The sequence below is a fragment of the Aotus nancymaae genome, unplaced genomic scaffold (assembly GCF_030222135.1).
Source record: "Aotus nancymaae isolate 86718 unplaced genomic scaffold, 86718_ANA_hifiasm-v0.15.2.pri h1tg000020l, whole genome shotgun sequence".
In the NCBI taxonomy this organism is placed as follows: Eukaryota; Metazoa; Chordata; class Mammalia; order Primates; family Aotidae; genus Aotus; species Aotus nancymaae.
In genome coordinates this window covers 42469348-42490876 of record NW_026988432.1, presented here as the reverse complement: position 1 = coordinate 42490876, position 21529 = coordinate 42469348, and the positions used below count along the sequence as shown (strand labels likewise).

General features: G+C 37.1%; 1 protein-coding gene across 35 annotated transcripts in view; it reads left to right on the top strand.

Moving 5' to 3' along the window:
- Window positions 1–21529, top strand: part of DTNA (dystrobrevin alpha) — a 381211-nt gene that overhangs the window by 97652 nt on the left and 262030 nt on the right. For 8 of the 35 annotated variants that reach the window (XM_012447228.3, XM_064379291.1, XM_012447229.2 and 5 more), the window contains exon 1: window positions 1529–1732. The exons of 24 other annotated variants lie outside the window; for them this stretch is intronic. The gene's annotated coding sequence lies outside the window, so the exon portion shown is untranslated. Of the gene's footprint in view, window positions 1–1272; window positions 1362–1528; window positions 1733–21529 lie in introns of those variants that run through there. 3 more of the 35 variants (XM_012447219.3, XM_064379276.1, XM_012447221.3) reach the window with 2 other exon arrangements.

Sequence of the window (21529 nt, the reverse complement as noted above, 5' to 3'; positions counted from 1 at the left end):
TGGGGTGTCAAAATATCACTGAAATAGGTGAGCAATATGCTGCCAATTAATCAAGTTTTCCCTCATGGTTTCTTAAAATGGTGTTGCTGTAGATATGGTAAAATATAACCTAAGTTAGAAGATCTAAAACCATCAACAAACAAAACCAGAAAACTTGCTTTCTGGCGTCAACCTTTTGCCATTGAATATTTTTGAGATGTCCATGTAAGTTCCAAGGAGCAGCTGCAGCCACATCACTGCCCTGAACCTAGCCAGCTGACAGTTGCCCGGAGTTGGCAGCCACAGCTCGCTGAAATTTGGAAACCCCAAAATGCTTAGGGTTGAGATGTGTCCAATTACCAAAATTATAAAGCCTTTATCAGGATTTTGAAGAAGTTGTGTGGCCTATAGAATTGTATGCTTTGAACATAAAGAGGTTAGTTATTTTCAGAGCCAGGAGATCTTTTGGCCCCAGTGACCACTAAATATGAATAAATATGAAATACAAGTTAATTAATGATGATTTAAAGGGACCCCATATTATTAATTTATGTCAGACTTTAATTGATGAAATGTATCTTTTTCCTTGTTTCCATTCACTCAGTTTCTCTTCTTTCAGGTGTACATGTGTATAACACACGCGCGCGCGCGCGCACACACACACACACACACACACGTACACATACGTTCCTTTTCTTTTCCAGTCCACACTCAAGTTTCGCAAGACAGTCCTGAAAAAGAAGGTACAATAGGAAGGTAGAAGTGTTTTTTGCACCCTCTCCTGCTGTTTGGTTGAAATTAGTTTTTCTATAATTCTTACAAGCAAGTTTTTCTCCAACAGAAAATGCACAGATTGAACAGTTGCTCTCCAAAATACTGGCAAGCAGGCAGCATAATGATTTCTTCCTCTAATGGATCCCAACTCATTTACTAAGACTCATTCAACTTTTAACCAAAAAAAGCCATTTCCCTTTCCTACTGAGCCATAGCCATTCCGGGTAAGATTATATGTGGATATTAAAACTTAAATGCTGTCCTACAATAAAAATATTTTTAATGCCTCATAATATTTTTTCAGTTCTCCTCAAAGTTGAGAAAAACAACAACAAAATTTACTTGTTTGTATTTTGTGTAACTGGGGAGTTATTCATGCTGAGTAACAGTACAAAACTTGAGCTGCCTTGCTGTCTGCTTCCAGGAATGCCAATCAGAGAACATTCTTTTTCATGCAGCCAAGTTTGGAAGTCAGTTGGTTTCTGGCAGTGAGTAGGGGGAGGGGATAGCAGGGAAAGCACAGTAAGTCCTCGGGCTAATGTTCAGCTTCCAAGTGTTTCCGTAATATCCATCAATGAAAGCATCTCCTTTTACCCACGCAGAGACAGGTAAAAAGACAGCTGAGTAAATCAGCATTAGATGTAACATCGGAAGCTCAGTCAGAGGGAGGGGGGAGGGAGGGTGCGTGAAAGCCTGCCATTGGCGAGCTTACCAAAGGCATCTGCCAGTGGGACTTCAATGGAATGTGAAACCAAATCATTTTCAAGTTAAAGATAGACACAGTATACACCAGAGTCTAGAGGCTGGATTTCATACTCATAGCTCTCCCTAGAATTTCAGGGAGTTTTGTTATGATCTCTGTTGTAATTAACAATTTGGTTCAAGTTTGTTCTTTAAATCGATGTGCTAAGAATTCATATATGTTCTGGATGTACTGGAATTAAGAGGATTTAAGAGATCATAATGTGCATACTCTAGGGTAAGTGAAAAGATTGGTTTTAAGGTGCAGCACTTTTCTGGGACGGTTAATGTTGAATTTTTCTTTTATCTTTGTGAATGAAAAGGTGATAGTCAAGATTTTTCAGTGTTGTAGCTTGCTTACCTTTCTTAAGATAAGATACTGGTATTTTACATTTTGTGCAGCAGAAAGAGAGGATTTTAGCTTGGTTTTGAATTTTGCATTGCAAGTCTGTGACTTCAGTTTTGACTTTATCCTTATTTGTTTTTTCCTCTCTTCTTCCCTTAAGCACTATGAGTTTCCTGAGTTACAGTCTCAATGGTTTTATGTCACAACACAGATTGAATGTTACTGTATCTATTATGCCATTGGATGAAACTATATTATTATGAGATGGAGTTCAGGTTCCCCTGCATGGTACTAAGTCACTTCCCAATCTGAGAAACAAAAAGAAGAAGGAAAAGGAGAGGAAAGGTGCTCTAAAAGTGGCCTAAAAGTGCATAAGCAGCCTTTAAAAGTTATTCTACTTTTTAAAAAGTAACTGAGAAAAAATAGGCAATTTTCAGGAAGAGAAGAATTAGTAGAAGTTATTTTTTAGTGTTACCTCAGTAATTCCAAGCAGGTTCCCCTCCTTCAAAAAAAGCTGATATTTGCTAAGTGAATGGAGGCATTCTGATTATACAGAGCTTGAGACAAGAGGAGGGAGAGGAAGGGTTGTCTGATTTGCTGTCATCACACTGTTTTAGGATTTCAAACTTGTTTTTGAAAAGAATGACAAACTTTAGTTCTCTTCATGTTTTGCCCATGTATAGGTTTTGTTTCTGGTTTTGTCAAATGACCTTCCCTCTGCTCTTAGAGACAGCTTTTCCAAACTTGCACAGCATTCCTTCTGAGTAAATACTGTCCATAATAGTCACAGAGTACATGGTGTGAATTGGAAATTCTACTTTATATGGGGAAAATAAATCTGCTGACGCTCTTATTACAGAGTGCACAGACGAACAGTTGTTAAATGTAACTGGCCGGTTTTTGTCTTACCAAATAGACCAGATTCTAACGAACTAAGTTGGCTAAACTAGGTACAAACAATGAAGAGCTTATTATGGATTTTTCATTCAACTTCAATGAGAGTAAGTAATATACTGTGTTACACTTCTAAAATGAAAAATGGGCATTATATTGATAAAGTCATTTGATTTTACAACTACTCAGTAATCTCACGAGGCCAAACAAATGTGAAACTGGCAGAGCTCAGTTCTGATGCACTTTCCCTCCTTTCTCTGTCCAGTTCTTCCTACCTCTCAGTCCTCTTTCTTCCTCCAGACCCCTGATGAATATAACTACTCAGTGCCCCGCTTTTCTTGTCAAGCAAGACCTATATTCAAGAAAGAATCTGACTTAAGAGAGTTTTAAAGTCAGTGTACTAAGTCCACCAGTAATATTTGCTTTTCAGTATGAATATCTAACCTTCTCACGGTTTAGGCAATTTGTTAAATGATAGTTCACCTTTGGTAATACTTATAATTAACCCCTTTAGGTTGTAAACAATTGCAGCTAATTTTCATTCCCCCATGACCAGGTGTTAACTGTAAATTTTCCGTGGTCACATTGGATGTCTTGTGACATTGTATTACCCAGATGTGTACTGAATAGTTGACAATAAGAATGAACCTGGCAGAAATCACAGGTGCTTCCAAGAATTTTGTGAATGCATGCACCTGGGTGCTCACCACACGCACAGATACACACAGAAACACATGTAGGCATATCTTTTATGTAACTAATATGTTTCTTATTGAATTATAAAATAAATGAAAATATATTAGGCTTATCAGTGTGGGATTTGGGTTTTTTCAGTGTGTCAAAAAAAAAAAAGCACAAAAAAAGAATACAAAATGTAAAATTCTGAAATGTAAGAATTTTAAACTATGTGGCCAAATAGTGTTGACAAAAGAGACAAATATTTCTCTGCTACTATTACATCAGTTTTATAGTGTCTAATTCTTGGACAAAATTGTCAATCTTAGCTTATATTCCTTTGAACATCCTAAGTGTAGTTTTATATTTCTGATAGCTATAATATCTCAAGTGTTACTGAATTTGTTTCTATTATTACTGTTCCTGCTAGTTCTCATCATGGTGTCTTAATTTCTTGGTTGCTTGGATATCTTTGACTCTATGCTGGAAATATATTTTTAAAATTACATTATAATTAAAGATTGTAAGAGTAAGTTGAGACCTAAGTGATAATGTTTTCCTCCAGAGAAGACTTTGGTTTGCTTATGCCAGGCACCTGGGGGCGGTCTCAGACCAGAATCATCTTAAAGTGCAACTCCTAATATTCCCTGAATCACCTCTGTGACGAGAAGGCTGCAAATCTGTATGAGGAATGGTAGGTTCACTGCTCCCCTGAAGGAGTGTATGACCTTTCCTGACACCAGCATAAAGCTGGGTTAGTTAATTAAAGCCCACCTGAGGGCCAAGGACTTTGACTTCTCTATGAAGCACAGAAAGCTACTTGAAATATAAAGCTGGTTTCTCAGATCTTTTTTCCTGATAGTTATATGCCCAAGGGCAAAAGCTTTTAAAAGTGAGCTTATCTCTCTGATTTTTGGTCTTCTCTTAAATTTTCATGTGCCAAATCTTCACCATCTTATTAAAGGCCCTTTGCTGTTTTGTTCTCTTTCGCTCAGGCTAGAGTGCAGTGACGTGATCCGTCTCTGCTCACTGTAACCTCTGCCTCTTCTGTTCAAGCAATTCTTGGGCCTTGGCCTCCCAAGTAGCTGGGATTACAGGTGCGTGCCACCATGCTTGGCTAATTTTCATATTTTTAGTAGAGTCAGGTTTTCGACATGTTGGCCAGGCTCAACTTGAACTCCTGGCCTCAAGTGATCCACCTGCCTCGGCTTCCCAAAGTGCTGGGATTACAGGCATGAGCCACCATGCCCAGCCTCTTTACTGTTTTTATATCTCAAATTTCTTTTTTACTACATTGGGTACATCAGTCCAAATTCTTTCATTACCATTACCAGAAATGGAAATTCATCCTACTGCTATTATAGTTTTTTTTTTTTTTTACACCCTTCATTCTAGAGAAGATAACAAAGTTTGCCAAAGTCATTAATGATTTCAGATAGTTTACTGATTTTATTTTTTAGTTGTGACCTGATATATTTAGACTTTTTGGAGAAAATTGCATATGCATCCTGATTGAAAGATTTGTATTTTCTGACTTTATTTCAGCTGTCAACAATACTTAACAGTTCTTTTTTTATTATTATACTTAAGTTCTGGGATACATGTGCAGAACATGCAGGTTTGTTACATAGGTATATATGTTCCACGGTGGTTTGCTGCCATCAACCTGTCATCTACCTTAGGCATTTCTCCTAATGGTATCCCTCCTCTAGCTCCCCACCCTGCAACGGGCCCCAGTATGTGATATTCCCCTCCCTATGCCCATATGTTATTATTGTTCAACTCCCACTTATGAGTGAGAACATTCAGTGTTTGGTTTTCTGTTCCTGAGTTTGCTGAGAATATGGTTTCCAGCTTCATCCATGTCCCTGCAAAGAACATGACTTCATTCTTTTTTATGGCTGCATAGTATTATTTGTCCCTAGCTGGCCCTTTTCCTTGGCAATTTCTTTAACCTCTAATCCACCCCACAAGCGTCCTTCACTCTCAGAGGCTGATTTTGACTCTTTCTGTTTCTCTTGGCCTATATCCAATATTAAGACACTTTAAAAATCATCTTAAATCCCTTCCTTTCCATTCTCTCTGCAGTTGTTCTACTTCAGGTTTTCATCATTTAACTTGGCTATTATACGGTCTTCCAGTTGTTCTGTGTCTAAGCTCCATCCACATACTTCCCCTGCCACTACACACACGTCTTGCTGAAACTAACATACCCATCCTCTAAAAACTGTAGACTTCAATTAATTGCTCCCCTACTTAAAAAACTTTAGTGGTTCATGACTCCCTTCAAAATAAAGCTTAGTGTCCTTAGTATGTCTTAAAGGGTCCATCACAAAGCCTCGACCTGTTTCTCAAACATTGACTCCACTACCTCACTGGTTATCACAAACACTTCAATCACACACAATAGCTGCCTCTAGAATATGCCGTATACTATCTTACCTCCATGCTGGTCCACTCTTTTTTTTTCTCTCAGAATGCCTATTGTTTCTTTCCTTGGAAGAACCCTACTCTTCCTTTAAGGTGGACCTCGTAAGTCACCTTCACTGTACTTCCTTTAAGTATATAGCTCACCCACTATTCTGGGAGTCCCTAATGCCCTGGTTTGTGTCTTACTCACTTTTTTATTCTCAGTAACTGACACATAGCAGCCACTCAGTAAGTGTTTAAGAAATGAACAGATGACTATTCTGAAGAAGTTTGTTTCTGAGGAATTTCCTTTGTTAATATATTCTTTTTCATTCTAAACATCATTTTTTCTTTTGACCTTAGACTCTTTGTCTAGAATAGTGATCATTAATGATCGTATATGTCAAGTTGAGTCAGCAAAAACATGTTTGGTTGGTTGGTTGCTTGGTTGCTTGGTTGTTGTCACTGTCTTGGGGAAAGGGAATTCTCTCTTTCCTCTTTTTACCAAATGCGATGTACAGCTTGATTATGATGATGAGAGAGAAAATAGAAGTTTAAGTATGGTGAATCAGCTGTATATTATCAGAGATTCATAATCAAAAGAGTCATAGAGTGGGAAAACTGATAGATTTCAACAAATCTAATCCAGAATGTTAAATAGCACAATGGGGAAATGTCAATGAGGCACAACTAAATGAAAATTATCTCATTGCACACAACCTCAATTTCAACCATTAGAAAACACTGGATTGCTTTCAAATCACAGTGTGGTGCTACAAAGAAAGCAGTTGAGTGTTTATGCAATATGATATTGTGACCCTAAATCTTAAAGCTTGTGGAAAACTTTTCTTAAAATGTTTAAGGCCTCGAAGTGCAATTTGAATATCATCTTTTTAAAGCCTATGCTAAGCAAAGAAAAACTGTATTTGTTTATTAAATGTTGAGTAAAGTTGATGGGAACCAGAGAAAGAGGAAATAAAGCTTACTAATTCCAAGGATGTTTAATTAATTTTATATTCTTTGGACCATTTATAAACTTTTTACACATTTATTGTGAGTCTTTGGCATGCCAACTTCTGAGATTTAAATAAATAAGAAACTTGGCTTATATTATTTCTCATACAGCACACTCTTACCTTCACAAAGTGGAAAGCACCAGTATGGGTGGGGCCAAAATGTATCTTCAGAAAACATCTTTGAATTTAATGAAATCAAAATATGGAAATATGATGTTGACCTTTCTTTTTTGCCCCATCTATAAAAGAACTCTAGACTAGCTCTTGAACAGTGGCTGATTTTTAAATCATAACTTCCAAATAGCTAAACTTATTTTTCTCATTAATTCAATAATTTAAGTTCCTACCTTGTATTCCAACTGTGTAGGCAGTGAAATATTTATTCACTCCCTTCACAGGACACTGGTACTGGAGGAGATCATACTAAAACAATGAATTTAATTAGCAATTTTTTCCCTTTTTTTTTTTTTTTGTTGAGAAGGGAAAACAAAACTGTCAAACCTGAAAAATTCTATATCCCTTTATTTTACTTTTTCTTATTACAGAAGCAACGCAGAAAATCACGACTTTACCTTTTTTTTGTTTTGTTTTGTTGTTGTTGTTTCTTTTTTGAGACAAAGTCTTGCTCTGTCGCCCAGGGTGGAGTGCAGTGTTGTGATCTTGGCTCACTGCAGCCTCTGCCTCCCAGGTTCAAGTGACTCTACTGCCTCAGCCTCCCAAGTAGCTGGGATTATAGGCACGTGCCACCACGCCTGGCTAATTTCTTGTATTTTTAGTAAAGATGGACTTTCACCATGTTGGCCAGGCTGGTCTTGAACTCCTGACCTCAAGTGATCTGCTCACCTCGGCCTCTCAAAGTGCTGGGATTACAGGTGTGAGCCACCGCGTCCAGCCAACAAATATCTTTATGTATCTTTCTTTGATATTTTAAATGTATTTGTCCTAATCTCCACACATGTTGAAAAAGTCATTTTACCTTTCTCAACAACTAATATTTTCTTCTCAGAAAGCTAAGTGAGAAGATAGTCTTGAGATTCTTAAAAAATCTCTTGTATAGGAGATACTTTTATTACAGAAGAACGTAAAGAGACCTGAATAAGTTCTGAAAAAAAAGTTAAGTTGAACGTGTATTTTTTATCACATATGAATTAAATCTTAATATAGAAAATACGTTTAAAATAGAAATACATTTATTTGCATAAATAGAGCTGGACTTGGCATTTTTACAAAATAAAAATGATGTAAGGATGACTCAGACACTCTGAATCATGAAAGTTTTCTAAACCTCTAAATATTTTAAAAAGAGCAATAGAGTTATAATTTTTCTTTTTAAGTCTCTATTTTTTGTACTCATTCCTATAAATAGTTCACAGATTTACAGATGCTGGAACAATGAATTCACTGAATTAATCACAGTTCAGGAATACAGATGCCTTAATTCATTTTTTAAAAGTTATAGATTAATTTTTAATGAAATTTATCTTCCAATGCATATGAACTTCCAGGTCTTAGACTGTTCATTTCTACACATTTGTAGAATCATATTTACTAACTAAAAGATATTTACCACCTCAGACAAATGTAGCAATTCTTCCAAGATGCATCCAATGTTTGCAGTTATTTTTTAGGTAAGAGACATATATTTATTTTACATATGATAAAACTAAGATGTAGACAAATGAAGTGTTCCAGATATACTATGTGTGGTTTCCTCATGTAATAAACAACTCCCAATTTCAGTGACATATAGAAACCAGGTTTCCTTCTCACTTACTCAATTTAGCCACCATAGATTGGCTGAAGATTCTTCTTCACACAGCTATTTTCACTTGGAAATGACCCATTTTCCTTATGCTCATATTCCCTGAGCCAAAGCATGCCATGTGGCCACACCTAACTTCAGTTGGATGGGAGTTATAATATGATCCTACCATTGATCTAGAACAGGTGAGCCCCAGTACTGGGGCTTAGTCCAGGAGGGTTTTTTACTTTAACCCGAGCAGGAAAGAATTCAAGGGCAAGCTAGTGGTGTTAGACAGCAACTTTTAATGAAGTGGAAGTGTACAGCAGCAGCAGAGGTACTGCTCCTTGCATAGCAGAGCTACCCCATAGTGTGTCCAGAGTAGCAGCTGAGAGGCAGTTTTGAAGTCATAGTTATATCTTCAATTATATGTAAATTAAGGGGTGGTTTATGCAGAAATTTTTAGGAGAAAGGTGGTAACTTCTGGGTCATTGGTCATTGCCATGGAAAGGGGTGGTAATTTTTGGGTGTTGCCATGGGGAACTCCCATGGGGAACTGACATGGTATACTGGCAAGCATGTCATGGAAAGCTGTTTCCATACTGGCCCTCTTTTAGCTAGGCCTCAACTCTTCCCAGTGTCTGAGCCCAGCATCTGGAGTCAAGTCCCTCCTCCTACCTTACCATGTGCTTAGAAAGAGAAAGGACTCCAATATTTATGTAGAGCTCGCGTGAATTTCTACACTACTGGATAATAGGCAGCCTGAAAACTTCTTAGTAACACAGATTTAGACTTAAAGTCATATATGCCTGTGAATAAGTCCATACTTGGTAAATATAGGCTACCTGCGATCTGATACTAATGCCTACTACCTGTTTACATCTTTTGGCTCTCATCTCCGTTGAGACTTTTCAGTTGTCTAAATCTTTGCCATTTCCAGAATGTCTGTGACTTTTCTGTCAGCTTCTCCACCACTATGGAATTCTAGGATTTTACCTATCCTTACATTTACCACTCAGGGATTCCTGCCCATAAACAGTTTGGGGAAGTGAAAGGAGATTCCGTTGGGGCAATTTCTACAGAATGGAGAGAGCAAATGTGAAATGTTTACATTTTCTTATCTCTAGGAACTGCTCATATGTAGTAGAGAAATGGAGAAAAAGGAAATTGTCTGCAATTCTAGTCCCCTGCCCTTACTTTTACCAGTAGACAAAGTAAAAGAACGAGGCTCAGGGAATATGGCACAGAGGAATGGTGATATATATTATATATTAGAAATATATAGACTCGAATAGCAGTTATATTATTGGGACTCTGTCCTTTGTTTAGCATTTAGTTTTAAGCACTAACTATAATAGATACAACTCAGAACTCAAAGATTGAGACACTTAGGAGTTGAAAAATTTTAAGCCAATATTTTAAGGTCCTTTGGATTGTAATTTAAATCAGCAAATCCAATTTGTGTCCTTGGAAGCCAATAATTTTAGGAAATACTGTGTGTGTGTTGTGGGGGAAGGCTGGCATAAGATCTTAGATCAAATGAATTTGGAACATGCTATATACCATAACCCTTTCTTGGAGATTTAGGTGAACATTTGCATTAAGAATGCATACAAGTTCTGCACTAAATGGATGTGTTTGACTTTCTTTAACCCAGTGTTTTCCAATGTAATTTGACCATGGAGCTTTATAATTACACATAGATACATAGATAGATAGAGATACAGATATATCACATTTCAACACCACAAAATACACTTTGGTAATTCTGGTTTCAACAACCTTAAGGCTGAGTGGTGTGGTATTCATGTCTGTAATCCCAACACATGGGAGGATCGTGAGGCCAGGAGTTCAAGACCAGCCTGGGCAATGTAGTGAGATCCTGTCTCCACAAAAAGAAAGAAACAGCCGGGTGCAGTGGCTCACACCTATAATCCCAACACTTTGGGAGGCCGAGGTGGGTGGATCACAAGGTCAGGAGTTCAAGACCAGACTGGCCAACATAGCAAAACCCCATCTCTAATAAAAATACCAAAAATTAGCTGGGCATGGTGGCAGGCATCTATATTCCCAGCTATTCAGGAGGCTGAGGCAGGAGAATTGCTTGAACCCAGGAGGCAGAGGTTGCAGTGAGCCAAAATTGTTCCATCACACTCCAGCCTGGTTGACAGTGCAAGACTCAGTCTCAAAAAAAATAATAATAATTTAAATTTTAAAACAGAAAGAAAGAAAATTAGCTGAGCGTGGTGGTGTGTGCCTGTAGTACAGGAGACTGAGGCAGAAGGAACACCTGAGCCCAGGAGTTTGAGGCAGCAGTATTTGTGCCACTGCTCTCCAACCTGGGCAACAGAGTGAGACATCTTCAACTTCTTTTTCTTGGTAGTTTTTTGTTTACCTCCTTTAAGTTCAGAAGTTTTAAAGCTTAAAAAGAAAAAAAAAATCAGGTTTCAAAAAAAAAGTTATACCATGTATGGGAATTTTTCTGTATAAGAAGAAAATTAATAGACTAGCAAAAACAAAATATCCACATTTCTCTTTAAATAAAACATGTTGTATTTGTGAACTGTTATGAATATTTAAAATGAAGCTATTGTTCTATGAACTTTTATACTAGCAGCAACTCTATTCAAAGAAAACCCTAGATATAAGGTTCACCCATAAATATTAAGGCAGCTTAGGTGTGACCTGGAATGTGTCCTTTCATCGCTTGTCCACTCTGAGAAGATAATCCTGCTTTTCATTCATTAGCAATTCCAGTTTCTCCCCCCTCATTTCAAAATAAGAGATAAATCAATACTTTAAAAAAATTGTTTAGGAAATATAACTTCTTTCTGTACCATAGAAAGAGAGATCTTTCCATCAAAACTGGGGGTAGCATAAATTCCAAGCATACACTTTTTTCTTCTAATTAATTTTTGCCTATACTTATTCAGAGGGCCATAAGATTCAGAGGCTATAACAATGTCAGTAACTCCTCTAAAATTTAATTGCAACAGGATCTAAAGATCTCTGTTCAGCGTAACAGGGCTGCTCCTTTGTAACTCTTTGAGTAGCCACACCACAGAACTCCATTTCTTGTTTGCCAAATTATGAAGTTAATTGTACCCATATTCTGAAACTGCCTAGCAACTTACATTTGGAATGCTGAAAAGTATCCTATGTTGCCATTTGCCAGACACCAGAACATAAATCTAAGTTACTTAGATTTACAGTATTACAGTTTCTCCTTTAAAAAGGACATGAGGGAAATGTTTAACTTAATGAGGCAGAGGATCCTGGTGTGCAAGTTACATTATATTTTTCATTGCACAAGAGTAAATTATTGTTCCAGTTTCCTATATGGTACCCCAGTGGCCTCAAAGACACAGTGTAGCTTCCCAAAATGCCAACTTTTGTCTTAGGCCATAACTTATTCTCAGAGAGTATGCTTTCTGAGAATTACCCATAACATTTTTTACAATAGGCTGAATTTCTTGAAGGTCATTCATAGATACCAACTTAACTTGATTTTTGTTTTTACTTAGAAACATCCAAGTGATAAGTCTGCATACATTACTTTACAAAAAGGAAAACTAATGGTCATTTTCTTTGTCTCAAATATTTAGAAAACCAGCAAAAAAAAAAAAATCTGGGTAAGAAATTAAATTATAGGGCATACAATTTTTTCTTGGCATTTTCCCGCTGTTGCAAACTTTTTGAAATAAAAAGTTTGGGTCATTTGGAGGTGGTCTTTGAGGATTTTGAACTATAATAAATATATTGTTCTATATTTATAAAAAAATATTTTGAATATCAAATGTATGGACCCAAATGTCCAAATGTGTGCTTGAGCTTTTTAAACAAACTTTAATTTCTAATTAGATAATATAAGAATGTAATTAAAACAAAATAAAGTCTCCTCACCAATCAGTGTTGCAGCATTTGGGTAAATTTTAGAGCTCGACAATATTCAAGGCAGAGACATTATTCCAGGCTTTCTGCCAAACCATTACTGGTAATCTGATGACAAGGGATGAAGCAAATGAAAGTGCTGCTGCCTGGCTTAGATATGCGTTTTCTAGAAACGAAGCCAACACATTTCTTATGCAAACCATCAAAACTGCAACTTAGGCACGTGTGCACACGTGCATACCCACACACACACACACACACACACACACGCAGTGCTTTTACAAGTCTAGGAATATACACATTGTAATACAACTCCATGCTTAAGGGGAATGCAGAAGTAGCAGATAGAACTAGGGTTGACTGGATCTTTTCTTTACCTTGAGTGGTTTTGATAAATAGCAACATTTCTCTAAATGGCTGCAGTGCAAATAATTCAATTACTTATATCTGGACAAGATTTAGCATTCCCTTCACATGGTTAAATTCCAACTACTACCCAAAATCACTCATTGATAAGTGGGTGATTTGGGCCGCTATTGTCTGTGGTTTATTTAAATGATTTAAATAAGCATCTATTCTCTATAGAGCTAAAAACAATTTATGTAATATTAGTGAAAAAAATTCAAGTTCATTTAGTATCTATGAATGACCTTCAAGATAGAGATATATAAAAAAATAATCAAATCAGACATTTTTTTTTAAATAAAAGGAAGACTTTAGAGTTTTATAAGTTCTGTGGAGGGAAAAAATACTGAGTAAATAACCGTGGGTATTTACATGCATTATTTTGACCACTGGAGGGCTCTTTTTTTTTTTTAACTGTTTCTTAGAAATCTACTTGATATAGCTACAGCTTCAATATAAGAAATCTAAATCTTGCCATTATAAAGTCTGTAATTTCTTTGCTCATATGATGGTATGTATTTTCAAAATACAAATAAAAGAAAACATTTAATTTGCTATGTTCTTTGACTATTTCACAACAAAAATATTTTACAACAAAAAAATGAGAAATTAGCAATGTGTACTTTTATAATCATTTCACAACCAAGACTCATGTCAAAATTACATTATCAGTAACGTGTATATTGGAGTAAGGCATTCCTAAATCTCAGCATTATACTCTACATTTGAAATCTTAAGCAACCTACACAGTGCCAAGTCCCTGCCTCTGAGGAATGCACTGCCCAGGTGGGAAGACAGATACATATGGTGATGGTTTAAATTGTAGTAAATTATAGACAGTGTTAAGAGGCCCAGAGAAGATATCCTGAAGAAGGTGATGCTTATATTGAATCTTAATAGATAAGTAAGAGTTATTTAGATAAAGAAAGATGGGAAGGGCTTTCAGGATTGAAGGACTAACATGAGCAAAGATATGAAAGGACATGGTGTGTAGAGGAGGTAACCAACAGTGTTATAATAGGGTGAACTCTGAGGCTAAAATGAAAGATGATGAATTTGGAGGAGTAAATAGGTATCCAGACATGGAAGGGTTTTCATGTCATTGTGAGGGATTTGGTGTCTATTCCTTGGAGGTTTAGTGCTTCTGAAATCCAAACCCCTCCCCCAAAGTAAACAAAGCAAAAATAAAATGAATGCATTCCCACTAAAGGGACTGAAGCCACAACTCAAAATGGCCTCCCATCTGTATCCAGTTCTTTGAATTCTCAAGTATTTGCATTTTACTTCATAATGAACCTTTTGTTTCATTCAGCATTGAAGTATTTTTCTCCACATTTCTAGTAAGATGCTTCATTTTTTTCCACTTGAAATACTGTTTGTATCCTTAGAATTTTCTCTGATTACAAATGTTTTTTGATTGAGAAGTGCAGCTGTAGGTAGCAAAGATTATTTAAACTAAGAGTTTCAAGAAATGTATTTTAGATAAATTGATCACTATGGATGGTGATTTTAAAGAAGGCAAGAATACAAACTGAGGAGAAAGGGAATGTTGTCGTAGTCTGCTTATAAAATGCTAGATTTAACAGATTCCATAATGCCTAGTTAGATGGAATATTATTTTGACCGCTGAGGGGAGCTCCCCTATTTTTTCTACTTTGATTCTGTAGAAATCTATTTGATACAGCTGAATATTTTCCAGCCTAGTTCCAAAGCGGACATTCTAAACAAAGATTATATTAAAAATGTACTACATTTAATCATTTTCTCATAGTTTCAGCCCTTCTACAATACTACGAGTACTTATTAGGAGACATGTGAGAAATGGTTGTCACTATTACCAGCACTTATAACACAGAGAGGTGTTTGTCCTGAAAGGTTCCTGATTTCTTCTCATGCTCTCTTGACATCTTGTGACACTCTTCCACAAACACTCAAAGTTCTGGGTTTTGCTGGAAATTGGGGTAGTTTGTTTCCTCATGAATTCACACAATCCACTTTACCCAGGGTCAGTAGATCAGAAGATACAGAATTGCATACAACAACTAGGAAAAAGGCCAAAGAGGTAGCATTTCAATACTCAGTGAGGAAGGCTTTCTACAGATGGCTCTGTTTAATAGATACAGTAGTGAATGCAAGATGGAGGATTATAACAGTGCTTGATCTAGAAATGGCAAGGATTCCAATCCCTGTGATTTGAATCTTAAATTACTATGATGGTTGCCAGTTAAGGGAAGACAAGAAGGTCTCTCCAGTCCCTGATGAGGCTACCCTATTCTTTTGACAGATTCAATTATAATTTTCAGTCTTACAAAAAGAACTGTGCCATGTCCTTCTCATTTTATATATCTAAATAACTGGGTTAGTATTTATATGAATTGGCGACATGCTTATGTGCCCAAGCCTACATAAAGATAGGCAGCCTGATCTATGATGACATGGTTTTGCTATCACAGTCGAAAGTAGTCTTAATAAGTAGCTCTGTCTATTACTAATTGCTACCAGGAAGAAAGATTTTAAATTTTTAGCAATGCTAAAAATAAAAGACATATCCTTTATTCAAATAAACAATACTAAATAATCCTACTAGGTCAATTTGTTCATCTACTTGAAATATTTAATACCTTGGAGCACCCATAAGTATGTCTTTTTCCTCAAATATTCAGATATTTAACAAAAGTATTTGTTTTTTTATGGATTCAGGCAGTGTAATGGTAAGAACTTTTCATAAAAATTTCTAGGCCCCAATTGTTTCAACCATGCCTTATGGAAGTTGTGAAATCACAAAAGCAGATTCAGAATTCTTTCTTTTTTCCTTTTTCAGGAGAAAAAAAAAGTTTATCCATTTCTGTGTATTAGAGTGACCCATCTCTTTGTGAGAATGAAAATCAGGCTTCTTAGTTTTCCTATCAGAATGTCAACTCTGCTGCCTTCTCACCTGCTATTTAAGCATACAGATCTTTCTTCAATCAACCATGCAGAATATTGGCACTTCTAACAGCTGCCAACAAATTTAACCTTGGATTGACTGTGCAATAGCCAAGATACCTTCTCTAAGTGCTGTTGTATATTGATCTCATACCTACAGCACATTGGCTTAACACTTTCTCTGCCTCCTCATACGCATATAATGTCATTACTGAGTAACTATTTAATTTTATGCCCTTGATTACTATTGAAGTTTACCATAAGGCATGGCACTTGGGGAAAATAAAGAATGGCTTTGAATAACTGCAGTAACGTTGTGCTAAATGCTACTTGCTGTCTTCAGCATAAGGAGCTAAGCCCACACAATTCTCATAGGAATTGTGCCAGGAAAAAGTTTATCACTCAAGACAAGCCTGTATGCTTTATTTATTGTTCAAGAAAACCTATATAATCTATCAAATTCCCTTTTTCTTTTGGCTGCTTCGATTCTTGGAGCTAAATTTGAATGCTCAGTTGTAGTCATGATTCAATTTCGGGTGCCTGATATAGCTGCTGTCTTCAAAATTTGTTTTGACTCATACCTTTGCAGAGTCCCCTTTATTTCCTCGTTTATAACCCTTATCTCTTGAGATTCCTTCCTTGTCTACTTGATTGTGATTTTGGACTCAGGTGATAACTGTCTAGTGTTCTGTTTCTCATCAAGCAAATAATGTTTAGTGAATTACATTATTTTGCACTGTCTTGTATGTTTTAACAATAAAATACACCATTTTGCAAATAGAAGTAAAGTTCTAAACTATCAAGAATGATTAACAAATCAATTAATTAACTGTTGGGAATCATAAATAAAACAGTAACGATTCTTAGGGACCCTTTGAGACCAATTTTCTCCAAAGAGCTTAGCAATATCCTTTTTTCCCCTCCCTCCATTTTTGCCCAGATCCACATATATTATTTTCAGCCGGGTCACATTTTACCGTATTGAGTTTTATTTTCAGCAAGTTTTAACTTTGTTGGAGTTTACATCAGAGGAATCTAGACAGAATAGTTAAGCAATAAGGTCATGCTTGATTACAATGTGTTTATGTCATCAGTTTGTCCTGTTCTTACAACCAAGGCCACTAGTCAAGTACGTGAGGAGACTTCTATAGGCTAAGGAAGATTTCACCTGTGAGGCTGTCTTTATGAGAACTGGGATGAGTCAAACCAACCAAGAGCTGCTGTTTCTCTAATGGAAATCTTTTGACATCTAAAGAGACTGAGGTAGGAGAGATTAAGTAATTGTTCAAGACCAGAACAAATCAGTCTAAAGGGAAGTATAAATTACAAATTTTCTGGTTTAAAGTCCAGAACTCTTTTTAAGATGCTTCTCAGATATGTCTCATAAATTCTCTGAAACAATGTATTGAGAAATTTAAAAAGGGTAATTGAGCATACAGAGCATGATTTTGGAGTGTGGTATGTTGTCAAATTATCTTTTGTGCCAATAGCATATACAGTTTATTTTGAGGTACACTTAAAAAATGTATAGATCCAAAGGGATCTGGGAGGGAGTGCAAAGAACTACATAAATAATAGTGCACATTTAAAAAGGAAATAAGAAAACTGATAAATCCACTCAGTAAAATAATATGTTACCTTTTATGCCTTTAGGCTGTTGTCCATTTCTTTCATGATGTAGAACAAAATTCTTCCTGTAAACTGTATGACTTCAGTATAACTTATTTAACTTTTTATTCTCATCTCTTAAATTGGGACAATAATAGAGCTACTGCCTAGGATTGTTAAAAAGATTTGATGAGATAATCTATATAAAGAATTCATAAGCTCATATTATTACATGTCTATTACTTAATGTCTATGATAAGTGTTAATTACATAGGGAAAGGCTGATGTCACAATATAACAATACCAATAACCAGGAAACAAATTATTTATTTAATTATAATTCTGTGAATATATTAATAGAAAAGGCTAAGAAGGAAGCATCAATTGCAACTACTTTAGATTTTGAGCAACAGGAGATTATTTTATTTCTTACATTCACCTGTATTGTGTAAATTTTCTATAAAACACATACAACATATGCCCAGAAAAATATAAAATTTATAAATATAGATCTAAACCCCCCACTAAAATCTCTCTTGGATCTTAACAATTATTGGATTTCTTTGGAGGGAGCTGGTATGGTTTTATTTGCTTACAAACCTTTACCTATGAGTGCACATCTCTAATACACCAAGGAAATAGTACCATTCAACTCTAGTGCAAATCGCTTCTAGCTTTTTAGACAGGTTCATTCGCCTGTAATGAAAATTTAGCAGGCAGAGAGTGATTAAATCCTGGTCCTAGAAGTTCTACCAGTCTCAGTTGCTGAGTTCTATAAATCTTTATTCATATGAATTCATTTCTTTCTTCAGAAGTTGTGCCATTCTTAAGCAAGGAATAAGTTCAGAAGAATCATGTATTCTTAAAGGACATGGGGGTGTGTAACTGTGAAAAGTGGTACCCAAGACTCCAGGCATACTCTGCGGCACCTCTTTCCTAAAGAAATGGAAAGCACCCCAGGGAAGACCCAGAGCGGAATCGCTCTCAGAAGGAGAACGGGGGAAACAAAACAGAACCATGTGGGCTCAGGAGTCAAAAATCAGAGAATCTTGGTTTGGGGACCTGGTTCCCTCCTTAGTGGTGTGTGCCCATGGAAGAGCTACTTCACCTCTCTGAAAAATAAGTGAGATGGCAGAGACAGCAGGTGTGGAGATGCTGGGCACACACCTCAAAAGCAGCCTCCAGAAGACTCTGCTGGCAGGTGGGTCTCAGGCATCTCACTGTGCAGGACATGCAACACATTGTGTGCTACCTGTGCAGCCAGGGAGCTGGGCCGGCAGGCTGGGCCTGCGCTTCACGGGGCTCACTGATGACTGTGCGCCTGCTGCTGCCCAGTCTGTGGGCACCACCCCACCTCACCCAGCTCCTGCTCAACTGCAACTGGCTGATACAGGCCACTGCATGTGAGCTCACTGAGGCTGTCAAGGACACTCACTGAAGCTGTCAAGGGTGGACCTGAGCAACAACGGGGAACCTGGCCTTCCTGGCCCAACCCCTCCTGGTTAACCTGCTCACCTCGTTCCCCACCATCTATGAGGGCCTGACATTGAGCCTAGGGATGGCTGGGGCCACCACCTGGCCTCCACCTGGAACCCCACAGCTGCTGGCTAGGACCTGAGGCCCAGGCCTGCCGTGCCAGGTGACCCACAGCCCACCAGCTCACTGCTTTTGACTTGTGTTGCTCTCAAGCACATGGGACAGCAGGCGATGGGGGCCAAGGATGTTTCACAGGCCCCCAGAGACCAGTGCAAATGCTCAGCCTGAGATTAAGGGGACAGAAGGAGAATAGACTCATAGGAGGCCAGATGAGATGGTCAGCCCGGGCTAGAGTCTCAGCATACCCTCAGTGGAAGGGGCCCCAGCATCCACAATGTGGACCCCATAATAAAGGGTGATGCCCACCTCCATCTTTCTGGAAAAAAAAAAAAAAGAAAAAAACCAGGGAGAGTATTTTCTACCTATGCTGTGATTAGCTATATTGAAAAGCAATAAACAAAGAAAGATTGTTGTCATTAATTTTGCAGCACTTGCACTCATCAGTAAACATTATTACACCTTGACGTTTTCAGTGGTGCTCAGCTTACCTGTAAACATTTCCCCACCAATGCGCCTTTTGCTCTTGCCTTATAATTATGAAAAACTATACATATTAATCTAAATGAAGATACTATACTCATAAGAATTGGTCATGACTAGGAGAGTTTTCAGTGCATAAATCAACTATAATAAGTCCACCTTCATGCTATATTCTTATTACTTTTAAAAACAAGTACAGCCATACCTCGTTTTATTGCAGTTTGCTTTATTCCCTTCACAGATACTGTATTTTTTTTTATAAATTGAAGATTTATAGCAACCCTGCTTCAACCAAGTCTATCAGTGCCATTTTCCAACAGTGTGTGCTCATTTCATGTCCCTGTGTCACATTTTGGTAATTCCCACAATATTTTGAACTCTTTAATTATTATCATACTGATTATGGTGATCTGCAATTAGTGATCTTTGATGTTGCTATTGTAATTGTTTTGGGGTACCATGAACTACACCCATATAAGACAGATAATTTAATCAATCAATGTTTTGTGCATTCTGACTGCTTCAATGGCCAGCCATTCATCCATTTCTCTCCCTATCCTCCAACCTCCCTATTCCCTGAGACACAGTAATATTGAAATTAGGCCAAGTAATAACCCTACAATGGCTTCTAAGTGTTTAAGTGAAAGGAAGGATACCACATCTCTCACATTAAATCAATAATTATAAATGATTAAGTTTAGTAAGGAATACATGTTGATAGCCAAGAAAGACTAAAAGCTAGCCCTCTTGCACAAGTCAGCTAAATTGTAAATGCAAAGGAAAAGAGAAAGTTCTTGAAGGAAATTAAAAGCACTACCCAGTAAACCACATGAATGATAAGAAAGTGAAACAGCCTTATTGCTGATATGAAGAAAATTTTACTCATCTGGGAGGAAGATCAAATTAGCCACAACATTTCCTTAAGCCACAGCCTAATGCAGATCAAGGCCCTAACTTCAATTCTGTGAAGGCTGACAGAGGTGAGGAAGCTATAGAAGAGTTGGAAGCTAGGAGAGGTTGGTTCATGAGGTTTAAAGAAAGAAGCCATCTCCATAACTAACATAACTAACATAACAAGGTGAAGTACCAAGTAGCAATGTAGAAGCTGCAGCGAGTTATCCTTAAGATCTGGCTAACAAGACTGAAGATAATTCCACTAAGCAACAGATTTTCAGTTTAGACAAAACAGTTTTCTATTGAAAGAAGATGGCTTCTAGGATTATCAAGGCTACAGATGCAAAGTCAAAGCTTCTGGAAAGGATTCTCCATCCTAGATGCTATTAAGGATATTTTTGATTCATGGGAGGAGGTCAAAATATAATTAACAGGAGTTTGGAAGAAGTTGATTTCAACCCTCATGAATGACTTTGAGGGGTTCAAAACTTCAGTGGAGGAAGTAACAGCAAATGTAATGCAGATAGCAAAAGAAATAGAATTATAAGTAGAGTGACTGAACTGCTTCAGTCTTCTAATAGAACTTAAACAGAAGGGGAGCTGGTTCTCATAGATGAGCAAAGGAAGTGGTTTCATGAGATAAAACTTATTCCTGGTCAAGACTCTGTCAACATTGTTGACATGACAAAAAGTAATGTACAGTATTTCATAAATTTAGTTGATAAGGCAGTGACAAGGTTTGAGAGCATTAGCTCCAATTTGGAAAGAAGTTCTACTTTGGGTAGAATGCTATAAATCAGCATTTCACCATACAGAGAAGTTTTTCATGAAAGGAAGAGTCAATGGAGGCAGCAAACATCATGGTTTTCTTATGTATTAAGTTATTCTTGCATTGCTCTAAAGAAATACCTGAAGCTGGGTAATTTATAAGAAAAGAGGTCTAAATGACTTATAGTTCTACAGGTTGTGCAAGCATGGTGCTGAGACCTCCTTAGCTTCAGGGAGCTTTTACTCATGGAAGAAGGCAAAGCAGGAGCAGGCACAACACATAGTGAAAGCAGAAGCAAGAGAAAGAGCAGAGGGGAGGGTGTCACACTCTTTTAAACAACCAAATCTCACAAGAACTCACATTGCGAGGACAGCACCAAACCATAA